This window comes from Haliotis cracherodii, unplaced genomic scaffold, assembly GCF_022045235.1.
Source record: "Haliotis cracherodii isolate W230 unplaced genomic scaffold, xgHalCrac1.p SCAF_3, whole genome shotgun sequence".
Taxonomy (NCBI): domain Eukaryota; kingdom Metazoa; phylum Mollusca; class Gastropoda; order Lepetellida; family Haliotidae; genus Haliotis; species Haliotis cracherodii.
This window is the reverse complement of record NW_027266286.1, coordinates 69676227-69684752: the sequence shown is the minus strand read 5'-3', so window position 1 is coordinate 69684752 and position 8526 is coordinate 69676227.

Below are 8526 nucleotides of genomic sequence, written 5' to 3'. Positions count from 1 at the left end.
CATGCACATTGTGGTTATCAATGAGTAAGGGAATAACTGTTAAATGCCGGAGTATTATTCCAGCTACATCACAGCGACTGGTAAATAATCAAGTGTGAGACGGTCAAGTCATCTACTGATGTTATGAACAGCATCGGGGAACGATGACACGTTAAAACCAAGATACGGACTCTGGTCACCGGATCTAAAATGGTCGATTCTCAACATAGCACTGCTTGGGACCTACTACAAACCAACAGGGCAGTTTGGTTATACATTAGGGACAACGTATCTATATGCAGATGTAAATATCCTTATGTTTATAGCAAACTGAAGGGTATTCACATTAAAATCAAGAAAAACAGAAAAAACAAAAGTAATACAAGAAGTTAATAAGCGAGGGAAAGAAATAACCTCTTTGTAAGAACAAAATTAAAACGCGGTTCTCTTTATATGTTTGGAATATTTACACAAGAAATATACATAAATACATTACAAGGCTGAAACACATTACAATATAATATTACTCATAGTCAAACACGGCTATAAAGGTCGGTAATAAGCACATTGTAAACAGCGACAGCAGAGGTTACGTATAGCATAGTGAATTAGTTATGCGTTGAGTTGACTGGCGTGATACGTGTATGTGATCTACATATTTAAAATCGCTGTTGTGTTGCGTATGCAATTGAAGCAATCGTATTGATCATGATTGCATGAGGGGTGAAGTGAGTGCGAACGTCGTTAAAGATAACATTTACCCACACACAATACTCATAAGTCTTAACTGGAGGTGAGCCAACTTCCTCGTTCTCAGATTGTCACTCTATAGGCCAATCATTATTGTTGTGCAAACACCTTTTCCAATTGTGGTTGATAAATCGATAAAATATATGCTTCTTCGAAAACCAATGTAAAATAAACGTCAACGAACATTCTGTGCCATTTAGAAAGTGGTCAAATGTAACAAATGTTATATTTGGGAAAACACTTTCTACGAGAATCTGTACTTTACTAAGAAAGTGTTATCCCAAATGTAACCTTTGTTACATAAACGCCAACGTTAGAGAACAATCATTAGCGATTGTATTTCATATATCGTCTTTTAACAGTGGAAGGGACCCCCATACGGGTTCCTGGTGAGATTTGACACCCATCAACTTATCTAGGATTAAGCGCGCGTAACCTCGAGTGAAGCGATTAGTTATTTTTTTCATGTCGCCGATCTCACCTTTTCTCTGATAAGACCAAGTTGGCCTAAAATTCGTAGATATACAAATGTGAGGCAAGTTGCGAAACACTCACTGTTGAAGACGCAATGCTATTGGGTGTATACTGAATGTAATGTTGTGGTTCAGAGGAAACGTGTGTGGCTTCAGGCGCTTGGTGGTTAAGTTGTTTGTTTACCATAGTACTTTCTAGTTTTGGATTTAGTATCAAATATATTAAACTTTAATGAGACTTTAATGTATGAATTGTGTGAACTGAATAAAAGCAGAAAAAATGTTTAATAATGTCTTGTTGCTTTTGAGCAGTCATATTGTGTCGCGAAAGAACTCGCTCCCCGTTATATAAATCATAAGACATACATCATATATGTGAATGTGCTTCTACGATAAGCTATGTAAGTGTCCATTTTGTCAAGTACAATCTTAACATTCAGTGGGAGGACCCTGTCTGTCGATACACTGGTTCATACACTCGTCATACTGCCTGTTAAACTGTCTATGATAGATTGTGGTACATTAAACCATCTCCCGCTGACTGTGCCCTTCCAAGATTTCCAGGCTCCAAATTCTCAACATTGTCCTACAGGTCGAGCTGCCAGACATTTTCAATGGCATTAAAATCAGGTGAAACGGGCGGAAAATACATCACGTCAAGGTGGTGGTCTGTAAACCAGCGTTTTGCGAACGCTGATCTGTGGTAGACGGCATTGTCCTGATGTAGCACAAACGGAGGGTTACTTTATCCTGTGGCAGATTCTGAGAGGGCTTCCTGAAGAAGTTCACTTCCTTATGCGATATAAATTTACCCTCCACAAAGATAATAGTCCAGGCCCTTAGAAGGATATCGTGCAGATGTGTCTACAAGCATCAAATTTGGCACAGGTGTAGACCAGAACATACTAAATTCATTTTAGGAGGGCGCCAAAGCCGGTGATCATTGAGGCCGCCTTATTGGCAAAATCCAAGATGGCCGCCAGTCCCTATTGGATTTTGTCCTAACTTCATAACCAAAAGTCATAGGATCATCAATGAAGGCTCTTTTTGTAGCTTTTTGACCTTAAGTGTTCCAAGTCTGAGCTTTGTTTTGACATAGAAGTGCGTTTTTTTGGCAAATTAAGTGATTTACTTGTATCCTCGAGAGTTGTCCAGTATGGTGACCAGATACCACCGTCTTCCTTTTGCCACCCCCATTCACTGAGGCCAGGGATTTCCTGGCGACCTGAGGCTGCTTGATTCCAGTAAAAGTTTGCCTAAAGCAGTGCCCTTTTTATGTGTCCAAACAAGGCTGCCTGAGTGGGTGGTGTATTCTCAGTTGTAAAAAGACGATGTCTGCCTTCGTTGACTGTATGTCATGTCGCACCATGTAATGCAATGGAAAAGCGGCAGTGTCACAGATCATGAAGGTCCACGATAGGAAGAGATATCATGGATCGCGATTTTTTTCCCGCTACCGAAACACACCAACAGCTCTGATAGTGTAGAGAAGAAACCACCACGTTACCATCATAAATCCGAACACTGGTGGCCCTGTGCTACAGTATGTGCCAGATGAAGGAATATCTTGACAAGCTCCTCACTGAGGAAAGAGAATAACTCCTTTTCGTTATCATCATTTATGAGAAATTTACTGTTCCGGTCATGCTTTGGGATTCATGTGTGGCCATCCCCAGTCATAGTCCATGGACCTGTATCCCGACGCTGATGTGTGAGGGATTTGATGTTGTTTTCGGGTTTGTTATCCCCAATGGCATCTATACGTGTAACTGCTGTGGTTATCTGAGACTCCAGGAATGGCACCATGTGTTGTGTAACATACTCAGCAAATGTCTTCGCTGATTATAATAGGCCGCACCATATGAACAACAGTTGCCATATCCTACACAACAACTGTGGCCAATTCGGCTGGATGTGCTCAACCAATTGGCGATTTGATGCATTCCAGAATATCAGACTTGTTGCCGAATCGAAGTGAACCACTATCAGCCAATGGTGGTTCCCATTTATTTTCAAAACGAAAAAACTCTTCCATATCTACATCTGTCGTGACTGTTGTGTAAGGAAGAGTCTTGTGATTAGAGTTATATTTTTCTTCGGTAAATCATTGGTTTTGTTTCCTTTTTTGGTCATATCAGGACGATTCTCGAATGTCAGGATTATATAATGCCTGATAGTGTTTGACACTGGCACTGGCACCTTTTTGAGTGTCTGTGAAATGTATTGTGCATTGAGGTCCTCTCTAACTTCAGGGACCCTAGAGAGAGATGTGACGACTTCCTGTTCCATAATGATGTATATGTGCCTGTGGACTCTTATTGGACTCTTCGTGTGACTGATTCTTTCCGGTGAGCCTGAACTTGTGTGTGTACTTTTGAACGACAATGTACCCTTTAATAGGGCATCATCTTGACAAAGCTGTGACTCATCTGCAATCTTTGTATTATTAGAAATGTAGATTACCGTCTCCTGTGAAAACTCATTTTCGAAGAAGATTGAGAATATGCTCTTTAAACCATGTGGAATGTGGCTGCCTGGTATCGTGACAGGGACTTCCTTGTTATTCCATCAGTGTTCGGTACATCTGTCGAAGTGCTGAGAGCTTATATATGGAGGCTGTAATCCTCAACAAGGGCTGCTATTTGTGCTGTAGCAATTTGACGAAACTCATGCAGAGCAGGGTTGGCGGATGCTCGACGATCGGCAGTCTCTCGTAGATGCAGATAGCATTGAACATTATACAAAACATCACCAGCATGGGCATCCGCAGCATGTGCAATCAATTGACCCTTCAACTGGAAGTTATTATTTGACTTTGCCCAGCTTTTTTAGATTTGCATCTACGTTGTCAGTTCCCACCTTGCGTATATTGGTCTGGTCATCCTCATCACCGATAATGCAGCATTTGACGTCACTGCGTTTTCCATGTGATGCCACCGCTGATCTGAGTTTTTTGGGTGAACTCTGTGTTCATGGTCTCTTAACACGAGAACTACTACAGTAGTTCCTACATGTTTTGTGACACTTAGCATTATGGGATCGGAGTGTTGCTGCAATACCTGGTGCATTATGTAGTTGACCAAAGAAGACTGTAATATCAGACTGAACGGCATTGATTTCCTTAAAGTCAGTCAGGTCTCTGCCAAGAGTTAAAAGACCTTCTACCTTTGGTGTTTGCAATTCTCCATGTTTATCAGACTGGCATACAGCAAAGTTCCCAATTGATACTTTCCACTGTTGGTGCAATATCACAGGTTCAATTTTCAATTATATCACCACCACCACTACTATTCTCACCATTTCAGTCAAAAACAACTACAGAGACGGAAAAATATGAAAATATTCACTGGACAAGTAGCCATATACGCCACCTACGTGTGATTAATGCACAATTAGTCATGACCACCCATATCAGTGTTACTTGAAGAAGGAAAAATAAATGCAAGGAACAATTTATGTGACCTTTATGTGTTCAGCAATATAAACCATCAACCACCAGCAATGCATTATGCTCATTTGCTGACCAGAAAATAACATTATTGCGTCACATCCAAATTAAACCTGAACCTGCAAGTTTTTGCCCTTAAGTATGCCCCTGGTAATACTCTGACAACTACATTGGACAAAGCGTATTTTGTATGTCAAAACAAAGCTCAGATTTGGAATCCTTGAGGTCAAAAACCTATGAAAAGAGCCTTTATTGGTGATCCTATGACTTTTGGTTATATAGTAAGGACAAAATCCAATAGGGGCTGGCGGCCATCTCGGATTTTGCCAATATGGCGGCCCCAATGATCACCGGCTTTGGCGCCCTCCTAAAAGAAATAAGGATGTTCTTGTCTACACCTGTGCCAAATTTGATGCTTGTAGACACATCTGCACGATACCCCCTAACGAGTCCCTAAGCGCCTGGACTATAAGGAAAGTAACTCCCATCGTAGAGATACCACCCCACGGAAACATCTTCAAACCTTCGGCGAGGTCAGACGCTCAAGCTGTTTTTGTTATATCGGGTCAGATATAGTTACTTCCATTCTTTTGGTTTTAACAATATTTATATATCACCAAAGTGGGTGTACATTACTGTCAGTATAAACAAATGGCTTACATTGGCTATCCTTTGATATTGTCACTGTAGCACGTGGCTGGTATCAGTTTTTGTTGGCTGTGTTTTGGCGAGCTCGTCGTTGATCGTAAGTCGCTTCAAACAGATAGCGATAATGATGGGGACGGCGATGAAGATAAAGTACAGTTGAATTTGAAGAAACGTCTACTGACAAGGAATTTGCAGAAAATTACATTGCCATGGTGTCAAAAAGAACGCAAGCATCAATTCATATTTCAACGTGAATTTCAAATTTGTGGTGCTTTTTTCGACAGTTCACCCAAGATTGAACTTAAAAACATAAGAGACAAGTGTCTTTAGCCCGCAGTGTTCAGAAAAGTATTTGGTGATACTGAGTTCGTGAAAAAACTTGAAACAATTGATCCTGTGAGTCATGGTAAATCATTTGATCAAATAAAGGTGGCCTTGAATGTATCCATTATTTTTTACATCCGTGTGAGGTGCTTTGTCCCAAAGTGTTGTTTGTTGTGTAACGACGCACTCAGCAATATTCCAGCTATATGACTGCGGTCTGTAAATAATCGAGTCTGAACCAGACAATCCAGTGATTGACATCATGAGTATCGATCCAAGCAATTCGGATCGATGACATGCATCAACCTAGTCAGCGAGCCTGACCACCCGATCCCGTTAGTCGCCTTTTACGACAAGCATGGGTTGCTGAAGACCTATTCTTCCCGGATCTTCACGGGTCTCTAGAGGATGGAACTATAGTAAGACGGACATAGAAAAGTATGCGAACTTAAACGATTGAACTATCACAAATCGACTTATGTATATTTCATGGAGATTTGCTCCTTAACACTTAACCCAGCTGTTTGACACGATACGTACTTGCTATGCTCCTGCACTGTTAAGATCTGGAACAATTATTCCGATACATAAAGGAAACAATAAGGACAGATCGGATCCTGCAAATTACAGAGGTATCACCCTGACGTCCGTGGTGGGAAAACCCTTCTAAAATACCCTGTTAGACTGAATTGAGAGGAATGACAAATATATTGAGCCCGACTTCCCACAGAGGTAACAATATGGCTTCAGGTGCGTGCTTTATCTACTCACAAGATTTGAAAATGAAATAAAAAAACATGATTTTCCTCAATGTTTTCACTGAGAATTAGAATAACAGTCAAATGAATCAAAATATTTGCCAAATTCAGCTAACCGAATATATAACCTGTAATCAAAGACATAATTTGGATAGTTTAATGGCTTAATAAAAATGTCACATTCAATCTCGTCAGAGTGGGCATTTTACCTTCAATTTATGCAATTGTTACCCCTTGAAATTTCATGCATACACTTGGAAATTGTGTACAGATACCTCCTGTATGCGCTAGAGACGGTTTAAGGTGTACAGGTAAATGTGGAACGAAAATCTTGTTTTTCACCCCTGGTCAACTGACAAGGTGTAGGACAAAGATGCGTTTTATCTGCGTGGATGTTACTTGTGTATATTAACGAGCTTATGAGCCGCTTTGACCATTTAAGACAAGGTGTTATGCTTGGGCATGATCTCTTTCATTGAGTCTTACTCGCGAATGAACAGTCCCTAAACCCAACAAGTAGTGACCTATGTATGTCCTTACAAACTTTACATCAATATGCTTGCAATTTGAGACTGACATATAATGCAACCAAAGGCTATGTCTTAGTGCACAAAATCAAACAGTCATGTTCGTTTAGGTAGCCATGTGCTGGACAAGAAATCGAACAAGAAATATGCAGGTTTGCAGGTTATGTAGACAATACTCATTTAGAATCTGAAAGGACCACAAGAGTCTATGCCAAGGCGAGAACGAATTTGAATTCCCAAAAAGATATTGGGCTGGGAGCTGGTGGTCTAAGCGCTACTCCCCAAGTTCTGTATAACATTTTCATGTACGATATCCGACCGCTGCAACTACTAGTATTCAGACCCTAGGGTTGTTGACCGTGACAACTGAGATTGACAAAATGATGCTGATGGCCACTGGGAGGTTATGAAGAAGCAATCACAGATATGCCTTGAAAATGGTGTTCTGTTTCAAGTGTGCTCCATGAATAGCATGTAGGCACAAAAGTAGGAATGTGACGCATGATCTACTAGCAAAGACGTATGAATTGTGGACTACAATAGGCTACCTTTAAAAACTAACCAGTTCACACCAAAGGATGTGTGTGAAAATACAGTACAGATGTAGATAACAAAACATGAAACAGCTCATTTGCACACATGATCTGCTAAAGTACCATGAATTAAACAGATTTAATAAAATGCACAGTAAACATGTACCACACAGACTGTGGAATATGTGTATCTGATACAATATGCCGATACCTGTGTATGCAATTGTGAAGCTAGGAACACTACCTATTACACCCGGACAGTGCTTTATGTGTGAAGACGAGTGCCATGACATAATAGAACCCCAACTGATTTACTATTGAACTTTAGATGATGCAAGGAACACCCATTATGCGCATCTATTTGGAATTTTAAACCTGGCATTTTAAACTTGTGCAGATTACGAGGCAAACATTGTGACATTACTTAGTAATATAACTTTAATTGTGAAGGATACGAGCCTTGACAGCTGGGCTGAATTCATATCAGCATCAAGAGACATAATCCATAGACAGCAATATATTTCATTCCAACATCATGCCAAGTACAAATACAGGTTAGGATGCAACATTTACTACAAATGTATGTCAATCTCCGATATTATTTGCGGAAATAAAGATCATTCATTATACATGACTTAGAAGCATAGATGTGGGAGAAAATGTTTCTGATGGATCCATCATATACAAGATGTAGAATAAGATTTGTCAGAGTTTGTAATTGCTACATTATGTACATAGGGTAGATGTGTGGGGTGGGGTTTGTAATGGATCTATTTCTTTCATGATTTAGAAAGATGGATGGGGGACGGTTTGTATTGGATACATGGTATACATGTAGGGCACACTGTTCAAGATATCCAATAGAGCGTGACATGAGACAAATACCAGCATGGCCTGGTGTAACATTAACAGCTATTATGTACATCGTGAATTCCCGAGGAAACTTACACAGCATACATACTACCAGTCGCCTTGACCTAAATCAGAATGTGTCTCGCGTCACCCTGTACAGGTCATAATGACTATCACAAAGTATCTGTTCATACACGTTGAATACGACTGACGTTGCTGTAAATACAACGACCA